We start from the raw sequence: 12353 nt of genomic DNA, 5'->3' as shown, positions 1-12353 counted from the left end.
TTTTGCCACTGTCAGCTGCTCACCTCCTACCCAAACTGTGCTGCCAGGTACAGTAGTCTGGGAGATGAGCCTGCCTGTAATGGCTGAGGTGAAAAAAGCATCGAATACTTCAGCCTTTTCCTCATCTTCTGTCACTAGGTTGCCATTCAGGAAGGGAACCACATTTTCTCTAACCTTCCTCTTGTTGCAGACCTACTTGTAGAAACCCTTCTTGTTACCCCTCTATCCCTTACTAGTTGCAACTTCAGATGTGCTGTGGCCTTCCTGATTTCATCCCTGTATACCCAAACAATACTCTTATACTCCTCTGTAATCATTTGTTCAAATTTCTACTTCTTGTAAGCTTTCTGCTCATGTTTTAGCTCACTGAAGATTTCTGTGATCTACATTCATATTTTCCCTGTCTCACTGCCTACCCTACTTCTAACCACCACTTCTTCCTGAACATGCATTCCAGTGTTACTGTCTGCTCATATCCTTATCTTGCTCACAGCATTTTATTCCCTTTGCATGGCATCTGACCATCTCTCCAGAATGCTCATGTGTCCCTCAGCCAGTCACCACACTAAGAACTCTAACAAAAATGAGATCTAGCAAAAATGGCATGCAAGCTGAAAATCTGGTGTAGTTTTTAGATGGTTTAAGTCTTACAGTTTCCATGACAATGTGACTTAGCTAAGAAATAAGAAAAGCACATTTAGTCCAGCTGAGTAACTTTATTCCTTTTCTTTTTTCTTTTTCTTTCTTTTTCATTTTGTTCTACCAGCCAGTCAAATATAACCAGGTTTAACAAACAAGTAGGGTGTATTCTGGTGACGTTGTTCTGCCTTGCAACAGGACTGCTAGTAGGTAAGGAATGGCAGAGGACAAAATAAGAAACCCTGCTGATAACTTTAACAGGAGCTGCTGTGTTTCCCCTATTCCCCTAATCCTGAATCCTTGAACATGTCATATACACTTCTGAACGAACAAGACCCTGAAATTCTTTTCTGATATTTCTCTTGTGACAGAGGAGTGTTTGATCAGACATGCCCACCACTGCCTCTATTACTACACTCCGTAACTACACTCTCTCTGGGCCTAAGCCTGCTCAGGTTATGTCAAAGGCATCAATCATAAGATGAGTCTTAATGCAAAAATAACAGTGCCAGTGAATAGAGAATGCTCTGGGGTCCATTAGTGCCTCCCTGATCAAAGGTGATGGGATATCTGAAAATAAGCAAACACTCCTGCTAAAAGGAAATAGTTTCTTTTGGAAAATGCTATGGCTAAGAGGGGATATAAAAGTTTAATATTTACAACAATCCCCTTGGTTTTAAACCTACAGTCCTTTTGGTCCTCTTTTCTCACCCTTTAAAGAAATACAACATAAATGAGCAATACCACAATCAAGAAGAGAACATTTATTTGCATTTAAATTTTAGATGAAGGATCCTTTTCAGGTGTGTTGCATATAGGAGAGGTCTGATATTCATCTCCATTTTCTAGGATTTTTCAAATATTCTTATTTCATAGACTTATGCTCTAGAAGGTGACAATGAGTGCCTATGAAGAAGTGAAGATAATGAGGTCAGAATGAACATAGTGGGAGATGGTAGAGTACACTTCTTTATTTAAATTAGGGAGTAGGTAAGAAATAGGGCAAAATTAGTAGTACAGAGAAGGAAATCAATTGTTTCTTTTTATCTTTTCCTCATAAGGAGACACGTAATGACATTGAATGTTCACTAATTTAAAACTGACCAAAAGAAATATTGTTTTTTGTGGAGTGCATCATGTTCTTCTTTTTCGGGGATCCTCTGAGCATGTTAATCTCACACTTTCCTGCCATTTCAGTGGCAGGTCATGGGCTGTGCCCTATCTCCTGCTTTTTTAATTTAGCACCTTGTGTAGGGTATGTTGATACTCATAATGTATTTTGGGGCTGTGGTGTTTGAAGGGTTGTGGTGGACAATTCTTAAGTCTTTGAGTAAATGGTGGTTGCCTGTGAGTTGGTAAAACTGGACTTGATTATTTTCCAGTCCTATGTTCCTAAACTATAGAACTCACTGACTCCATGTATCATGGAGGTGAAGAGCTGAGAAAAACACAAAAAGTAAAAAATAATGTTTACTTAAATGGCAAGAACATCTACTGGAACATTTTTTTCTTTCCTGTTTGAAATCATTATCTTCAGTTTAGAAGACAATAACACAATGGTGTGAATTCTTCCCCCGCCTCAGAAATATCCCTCCCCCATAACTCTGAGCTTCTAGATAGCAGAACAATCACACATTTCAAATGGGTAAACCTCTTGGTGTGACTGAGCTTGCAGCTCTGGTGTTCATATTTGCTCATGTTTATTTGCTAAATGTTTATCATGTTTATTTAACACAGCAGAAGAATTAAATGCAATGATCACTAAAAGGGAATGGGATCAAACATTTACATTGGTTAATGCTGCTTCTTAGCTGTTCATAGATATGCATTTCATAGTAGTATTAATGATCAATTAAATGTCTAAATGCTTCAAGAACCCTGAACCACAAAACCTTTCTAATGTACCATTTTATACTTAACATATATTACATTTATGAATGTACGCTTCTTTAAAGGAGATGCTTGCTGTCAAAACTAAGTGCTTTTCAATTAATATAACAGTTATGGAGGTGAGGGGCTAATAGGTCTTACCAGAGTCAGCCCTTTTATATACAGTTTTAAAGTTGTTTTGAGAATGACAAATCCATGGGTGGATCTAAGATTCTGAAAAATGTGGTGCACATGGTGAGGAACATTGCCATATATAACACAATACACATTTTTATCCAGGTTAAAAAACAAACAAACAAACTAGCAGCTTTATTAATATGCTAGGAGCCTAGGGATATATAATACAGGTTAAGATTGATGCAAAAACAATTGTAACATTATTGGAATAGGTTAAAAAAAGTCTGCAGGGTTGTAAAATAGGTAGATTACCAGGAAATAGGAGCTACATTACTAGAATGTAATGTATACCTGAATTGCAGAAGAAAGGTTAGCTTGATTAGTGGAACATGAAGGCCATTAAAAAGGAGAGAAGGTCATTAACACCTGTGGAATGCAGAGTTTAGAAAGGATCAGGTAATAAGCCATGAAGTCCATTGATTCACTCACTGCTACCTGAATAGAAATGCTGTTAACACTGCCAGGCACCTGATTTTAAACTTTGGGTGGAGCAGGAATCAAATGGAGGTGCAACTGTACCAGTGTACCCCCCCATGGATCTGCTCCTGAATAAAACCTACGAGTTCTTGTGAAAGGTATGTGCCTTTTGGAGTGCTATGTTGCAAAAAATCAGTTTGAATGCTCCTGGAAGTTACTATTAAGAAACTATAAACTAAACGAATCCAAATCTGAACCAGAACCAGCTATTTTGGGTTTCAATAACATTCAGTTCACTCTTTAAAAAAAAATAAATTTAATGTTACAGAAGATCTACCTGTACGGAAGTTTAAAGTTACACAAGACTTACCTCTTCCTGAGATTCTCTCTCTATCCTATCGGAATGTATACGTTTACAGCAGAAAAGCTTTTGTTACATATTAGCTATGGGATTTCCAAACAGTGGTATGTGTATCCCTGGGTGTATGCAGGGAATCTCTGGGATTGTAAGCAGGAGAAAGTGGGTAATGGCTGATTTAATTTTCATGATATTAATAATTGGCACTTAAGGGGTTAAAATATAGACAGTATGCTGGTGGGGGTATGCAGCCAGCTGGAAGGGGTACACAATAAAAAAAATGTTCCTTGTTGCCAAATAGCCCTGTAGTCTACAGTTTCCAGTATGTCCTGTCAGATGTTCTACCTCCCCGCCAAGGGATGGTCTGTGAGTCATAATCAGAGATGGGCTTGCTCATGAGTTTTCAGATGAAGAGAGACTTTGTGGGTTCTACTGGAACGTGTGTGTGTATGTGTGCACGCATGCGTGTGTACACACGCATGTTCGCACACATTTACTGGAGTTAATTTTCCTAGGCTGACATTATGAGTAATTTCACTACACCTTCTGGTATACTCAGGCATCTGAAATTGTACATCTTTATTTTATTAGTCTCTACCTTTACCTGTCAGATGAAGTAGGTGTGCTGCAGATTTGTCATCCCGCTGCTGCAAAGGGTGTAGGCAGAAAGTACAGTTTACACTTTGTCTTTGAGAAGAGGATGACTGAAAATTCCTTTGTTTCTGCTTTTCTACAGGGCCATTGTAAAATTAGCTATATTTAAATAAAATGCCTTCCCTGCCCTAACCCACCCTTGCCACATTCCTCAGTTAAGTGGAACTGAATACAATAGAAATTCATCTTGAGAAGTTCATCACAGAGTCGGGCTACATTAAAAAGATCATGATACAAGGTTTGACTGAGAAAAGCTGTAATGGTTTAAAAAAAATATGCTGTCTCTCTCACAGGAGGTGGGGTTGGGGGGGTATTTCCTTTTCCCCCTCCCCTCTCTCCATTTCCCTTTAATTTCCTGACTTGGACTTGGCACCGGAAAGACACTTTGCACTTTCTGATTTGGTGACTTGGGCACACACTGCCCTCCCCACCCTTCCTCCACCTACATACACACCTTCTGAAAAACCAAACCGAGACAAAAAAAAATCCCTCTCCTTTTTCATTTAACACCTTCAGTCATGTCATCCTGGAGCTCCTATTGTTCTCATAACTCTTAATTATAGAAGCTGTTTCCGATTAGTTTCCAGTAGTACTGTTTCAATAGAAGATTTCATTTTGAAGTGGCACAGTGTAGAACATTAAGCAGGTGTAGTTAAGATATATGATTATTAGTTCATACGTCCCTAATATTTAAAATATCTTGCTTTTATGCATGTTCCTTCCTAGTAAAATTCTCTCCCAGGAACAGGAAAAATTTAGTTTATGTGGGGATTTGCTCACTCATGCTTTGTTGAAGTAACAATGGCTGCGTCTACATAAGATGCTGACTGTGCTGTAGCCTGTGTCTACTAAGCAGTAGCTCCGCACAGCAGGAAGCACGACGTGACACTGCTGTACAGCAGTCATGAAGTACTGTGCAGTTAAAGTAATGAAAAAGCCATTCAGTGATGCTTCTGTGCAGTAACACCAGATATTGCACAGTCATTTAGTACTCGTTTTGTACAAGTACTAAAACAGCACAGTAATGACTGTGCAGTCAGCATCTCATGTAGATGTGACCACTGTGAACATGAAGACATTAAAATACTTGATAATGCCAGGTATTATCCTGATTTTTACAGATAAGAAAACCAATACAGAGAGTTGAAGTAATTTAGCCAAAGACGCACAGTGAACCAGAAAAATACTTAGATATAAAAAGCTAGATTTTTAGTAGATATTGTATAATGTTTTCCCCCTCTACATTATAAAATGATGATTCATAAAAATGAAACTTCTTATACATGAAGGGTTGGATTTAGATTTTGGTCTATGAAATTTTTGAGATTTTTTTTTCATTGCCATAAAGTATAGGAGAATCTTGATAGCTGTAAAATATTCATGGGCTAGGAATACTATGCCCTGCCTAGCTTTGCTTATTATTAATCAGTATTTGCACCATGGTAGCAGGACCTCACTGCCCTAGATTCTATACAAAGAATAAAAAAAAAGCCCCTGCCCCAAGTAGTTTATTATTTATAAATAATATTGTGTATCCTATGGACGTTACAGAAAACAAATCCATCCTGTCTTACTGTAAATGAAGGACTTAATGGAAGAACACAACCAACCAAAGAAGAAAACAAAATAGGACTATTCAAAAAGGGTTATTCTAAGCAATAGAATCCAAACTAAATTCTCCAGAGGAGACTGCAATATGAACAGAGTACTTTGAATCATATCTCTCTGGCTTTTATAGCAAAGTCTACCAACTGGGCAAGTCAATTCTATCTGTCTTGCTTCACATATCTGTAAACCAAGAATAATATCTGCCATATAATTTAGTTATGCCATCACCCCTTAAAAGAATAATATAGCTAGACTGACACTGTCAGAAGCAATGACATAGTCACTTTCTATGTAATATTTTGAAAAAAGCATCTTAAAAAATGAACTATGGTTTTATTAGTGTTATTTTAGTTGTAAAGCATTGTCAATATGTATGACACTTTAGCTCTTGATATAGAGTATACAGAATAAAGTCATCTCCCAGAAAGGGCAAGCAATTTAATATTGGACACTGATAAATTGTTGCAGGAATGTTGCTGGGGGGAAGAGGGGAGCATTTTATGACATTCAATTCTGTAATACTCTTTTCTCCTTTTTACTTAAATGTTATGACTAGCCAAGGAATTAACATCAAGAACTGCTGTGAAGCAAGATGAGTATAATAACCCATAATCTTGAGACTTTCTGTTCAAAAGTATCACTTAATTTCTTTTTGTGCAGCTTTTTATTTATTTTTAGCTTAGAGTGTTTAGAACTGTCATGTAGACTGATCCCACAAACACTTAGACACATGAGAAACTTAATAGCAATTTTCTCACCATCACTTTCAGCCTACAGATTACATGATTTTTTTTATTCCTGTTGTTTCCTTGACCTACCCATCTAAGTCATTTCCAAATCTTCAACACCTCCAGCAGTCATTCTTTTCTTTCCATCAATTTCTTTTTCACAGCTATTTCTGCTCTTTAGACCCTTATGGATATGCAACATCCTTTTCCTCTGGTACTCACCAAATGCTTCAATGGGTCTACGACGGGACCCAGACCCTGTTACTTGGGTGTAGGGAAGGGGATTGCAATAGTAACTCAAGTGGCTCCTGCCTCATTAAGAGGATGCAGCAGATTCCCCCAGCTGTGTGGGGCTACAGGTGCAGGAGGGTAGGCTGGCCCTTGATTGACAGAGGATCTCCCCTCTGTCAATCTCCTCCCCTATGTGGAGCAGGGCAAGTCACGTGACAGAAAGAGGGCATGGCTTCCAGACATATAAACCCAGGGCCTAAGTCAGAGCAGGCCGTTTGGTCCTGTTTGCTGAAGGGAGAGGAGCTCCTGAAGGAGATGCCTGCGGCAGATGGACTAGCTGATACCTGAACTGCTGGGGGGCAACAACCCAGAGCTGGGTAGGCTTTTAGTTGGAAAACAGTATTTTGTGTTTAGGGTGTAATTTAAATTTCAGACCAGTGGACTTGTTGTGGCTATAAGGGGTGAGTGAAGTGGAAGCTATAGGGGTGCCTGAGTGGCATGCTATTGATTCCTGTCATGGGTAGGGACATGGGCATGAGCCACAGGGGTGCTACTGGGGCACCCTGGATCAGGGATGCCCAGGGAGCTGGCACAAGATGAAAGATGGGGCCAAAGGGCCAACAAAACAAAGATACAGAGAGGGCTGGGGATAAGAGAACTGGGTCTGAACCAGTAGGCCAAGGCTGGAAGCCTGCAACCAGAGTCAAAGTGGGGCTAACGCCAAGACATCTGAGGCCTCTATAAAAGGACAGAACAAGACCTGCGAGGCATGGACCTGGCTGTAGGGGTGGAAGGAGGCCCCCAAATTTAGCCCTTAAGGCTGAAGTGTGTAGGGCTGGAGAGAGCCAATACTGAGGCAGGGAGAGGCAGAGAGAGAGAGAAAGCACTTAGGCTCTCCAGCCTCCCAGGACAACCTCCTGTCATCCCTTACAACAACAAGGCATGTCAGGTGAGGAAGAAGGACAAGACCCTGGGAGGCAGGAGCAAAAGCCTGGCAAGACAGAGGCAGCCACCAGGGAGCATCACAGCAGCCACTGGGTGCCACAGCTGTCAAAGGGTCATTTTCCTTGCTCATTATTCTAACCATGTTACTCCACTCTTAAATCTTTTAATTGGATCACATCTCTTATCACACCAAAGTCAAGTGGGTTGTTTGGTTTTGGGGTTTTTTTTGCATCCTTAAAGCTCAGCCTATATACTTTAGTATTCCCTAACCAACTTTCTTCATATCACTTCTTGTCTACAACCCCGCCCCGTCTTCATTTTCTCTGTCAATATTCCTCCCTAGTGATCCATTTGTCATCTTCTCATACAGATGCCTCTGTGTTTTCAGGGTTTTTTTTCTTTTCCCATGATTCTATGTTTGAATCCTAAAATCATTCATACGTCTCTTCTTTCCTTCTTAGAGGCCACTTTTAGCCATAGTCTTTATGGTGAAGTTTATTAGCAAATGAATGAAAAAGAGTTACACCGTGTTTCCCTTGCACTTTACCTGCATCTACTTTTTTGTCTTCACATTGTGAGCTCTGCATGGAACTTAGTGGGGCTACTCACATGAATAACTGTTAGAAATACCGGAGCCCTAGTTTGTAACAAGTGCATTTATCTGACTTCCAATGACAGCTGACTTGAAGGCCTTCTATGTTTGAATAATAACTATTACAATGAGTTGATGCAGTTCTTTTTCTGTCACAGAATTTAAGGTTCTGACTTGTTTTATGTGTCACAGGAAAATGATTGGGCTTTTGGATCTTGTTATTGGTTCATATGGCATATTTTCTAAAGGAGGGTTTTTTGTTCATTTTTGTCTGCTTACAATGGATCAAATTGTAGACTGATCTTCCACTGAAAAAAACAGGAGAGGATGTTGTGAACATACCTGAAAAACTTCTTTTGCATGGTAACATTGAAAAAGAAGTGCTATAGTCCCTATTTTTGTGTTTGAGTTGTACACCCAAAACAACATACTATTTGAGTGAAAAGAAAGAGAACTGAGAAGAACAGAAGACGTAGGGAAAGAAAAGGTAACACAAATGAAATTGAGAGGGTCAATAAGCAGTACTCTTTTAAAGACAGATTATTTCTTTTTATCCTTCATTTTAAAAGAAGGTGGATTTCTACATGCATCTCTTTATTACTTCAAATTCCAGCAGGAAGTAAAAAATGTAATAGTACTACAGAAGACTTTTTGTCATTACATCTGGCCTGTTCATCAGCAGAGAGTAATAAAAAAAAAGTTTATAGAGTAAAGGATTTAAAATTCTAAATACTGTGGATAAATATCTAAACTTCTAGGTATTGATCTAAAATCACTTTTAAAACCAAGTTTTTCTACCCCTCACACATGGCATTTATTTACATTGCTTTATTGCTCTGAAATATATCTAAGAAAATATCACAGCTACTTTATTTTTCTTTTTGTAAATGTGTTGTATTAAAGAACATTTTGTTACTGTACTTCTTAAAGGATTAATAATAATAGTTGATCATATAAAATGTATTAACCAGAAGTTAAATGTATCCAGCCGTAAAATATAGGCCAGAGCAGCAAAGATTGGAATTCAAGCCAATGAGCTTTTCAACATATGTTTCAACATCTCATAACTTGTTACTTACAGAACAATTCACTTCACTCTATCCCCATCATAAAGAGGTCTATAAAATGAAAATATATAAATCATTTATCTTTCCAAATTTTCAGATGCAGACTTTGAAACACCTGTGCCTTTTTGGTTTCACTTGCAGTTTTAAAGCAGAATTGTTCATTAGGTTGATATTGTGCCTTTGTCTCTGTGTATATATACAGATGTATTCCAACAGTTTTTGTTCTTTGAACAAACCTGCATCCTTTGTCTGCCTTCTTCAAAGACAAAAAGCAAGAAAATGAACAAAAAGCCAGATGGATATTTAAAAAAAAAGTTTATTTAGAAAGTGCATTTTTTTTCCTATAAAAACGTGTCTCTCTAGTGCACTCAGCCTCATGTGTTCCTTTTTTTTTTTGTAAATGGGCTTACCAGAAAAACAGAAACTAAAAACACACAAAAAAGAAGGGAAGAGTACAGTTTATGCAGCCTATGACAAAACTTGCCGAAAGCATATTTTAATTAATGCATACATATATTTCTGGAAAGGGTTTGACTCCAAATATTTGGCTTTTAATGAGAAAACTGGAACATACTATGTTATTCATTTGACCATTGACAGTGAGTAACACAGGTCAAATTTTAAATATTCATATTCACCACTTGTGAGCAATCTATAAACTAGAAATTGTTTATAGAAATTAGTCAGTGAATTATTTTGAATCATGAATAAATATGGAGATCATAGTAGATTGGGACCAAATTTTTCATAGTGGAGACTACTGCAATTTTTTCTATTGAAGAATAAAAGCAAAACAAAAACCCCACACAAACAACAAAAGCATTCTCTTTTGAAAAAATCAGCAGCCTTTGTTTATTTCATTTTTATTTTTTTTACTGATTTTCATATTATGTATTACAGAATAAAAATTAGAATAAAAACTTATTTTGAAATGCAAAATCAAAATGTTCTGTTTTGAAAAAGTCACGATTGAATGTTTTAACCTTATCAAAACACTTTCTTTCAATTTCCATTTTGACACAAATGTTCATGAAAGGTGGGCCATTTCCATAAAGTGTTTCACTTTGAAAGGATCTGCGTTTTCAATTGATAAAATGTTTTGATGGAAATATGCTAACCAGTTCTACTGAAGAATTTAAAAGACACTGTCTAGCCAAAAATAGCTCAAGCCATAGAGCCTCCAATAACTTTATGAGGAGACTGTCCTACAGTCTTAATAAGTGTCTATTAGGGAAATGTTTTCTGGTTGTTCAAATGTATTTTTTCCTCTTTTCAGTTCAATCCCATCACTCCAAATCCTCCAGCCCAAGTCCAGAACAGCCTTAAAATTACCTTCCTTCTCTAGTATTTACAATTTTTAGGTACCTGTAATATCTACTGTAAAGCATGCCTGTGCCCACATTACCTTGGTTAATACCTATATGATTTATTTGCCAGGGCTAGAATGGAAAGCAGATACTGGCTGAAAGACTCCATTCTGTTTGAGACCCCAGGTCATGTACCAGTCTTTTAATACAAAGTGTCTATTATCACTTAAGTGTTGGATTAGAAAAGACAGAGTCCTCAAGATAATAAATTAACATTACTGCATTGCTTGTGATGAGGAAAAAAATCTATACTACTCCGCCAATTGAATAAGTGTCCTTGCTTTATGGAGGTGAGTGACTCTCAGTCTTATATTTACAGCCAGAGTTCAATTTTGTCTTTGATAGAACACCCTGGCATATACTGTACAGTTTACACCAGTAGATCATTAACTTAATGTACAGCAAACTCTTGCTGGCAGCTATTGATTTTAAAGGCATATCATAGCAGCATATTCTAGCACAAGATCATTTGGGGATGATAGTGATCTGAAAGCGTTGGACTTTCACTGCATACTAAAGTTTCAAATTGGTGGGTAGGCAAGCAGATGACTTTAAAGACTCTCTCTCCTTCACTTTTATCAGGAAAACAATCCAGGGTTTTATTTGTATTTCAAATATTATTCAGATTATTTTGTCTTAACTGCAAATGCTTGTCTTCTCTGAACATGCAATAACAGCTGCACATTCTTGCTTACCACAATCCAGAGTGTCAAATATGAGTCAGAAATTTGCTAAAAGATCACCCATGCACTGAGCCAAATTCCCCTGCATGATGTATTGTGCATCTGCCTAAGAATTGTATATTCATATAATTAAAAAACAAAACAATTATTTTGTTTTACTTTAGACACTGAGCCTAAAACCTCATATTTTACATAATTCCCTGACTAGTTCCCTGTGCAGTAAGGTCTAACAGAGTTCAATCAAATTCCTGCTTGAGTTTGTGTTCTACATATTTTTGCCTCTATAGACGCATCCAGGCCAGCGCTCATGTGCCTCTTGCCCTGCCTCAAACCCCTTTGAGGCAGGACAAGAGGTACATGCTGGAACAAAAAAAAAAGGTTCCCCACGCTGCAGGCTTTTTATTCCCATTTTTTTTGTTTTTTTTTTAAAGTGATGGTGCCTGGGGTTGTCGGGGTAGCCATGGGGCCTGAGGGAGTGGGGGGTGGGGCTGGGTCAGGCAGCCATTGGGGGGGGCTGCAGCAGCTGGTGGGGAATGGGGCCATGTGGGGCAGCAATTGGGCTGGGGTGGGGCACATGGGTCTTGTGGGGGCTGGTAGACCCTGTGGGGGCCATTTGGCCCCTTGTGTGGGGGCTGAATCCCTTATGTGGGGGCTGAATCCTTTGTTGGGGGGCCAAATCCCTTGTGTGGGGGCCATCGCCCTGTGGGAGGGCAGCAAAATATGTATTCATGGATTCATGAAACATGCATTTAGCGTTCACTTTATTATTATAAGAGACTTGCTTTAACACTGTAACAATAAAACATTGTCCAACTGATCGCTATTTCTGTCGCCATCTATCTCTCTCTTTCTCTCTCTCTTTATGGTGGTCTTTTGTTTTACTTGTGGAGGAACATGAATCTGGGGGTATTTTACAGAGTGACTTTGGGATTTTTTTTATCAGGGATTTTTCAGTTTTCCAGTAGGGAACACCAAAATTCCTGCTAGGGAGGCCAGT

Source organism: Gavialis gangeticus, unplaced genomic scaffold (assembly GCF_001723915.1).
Source record: "Gavialis gangeticus isolate Ggan-Ray unplaced genomic scaffold, GavGan_comp1, whole genome shotgun sequence".
In the NCBI taxonomy this organism is placed as follows: domain Eukaryota; kingdom Metazoa; phylum Chordata; order Crocodylia; family Gavialidae; genus Gavialis; species Gavialis gangeticus.
This window is presented reverse-complemented; position numbering follows the sequence as displayed.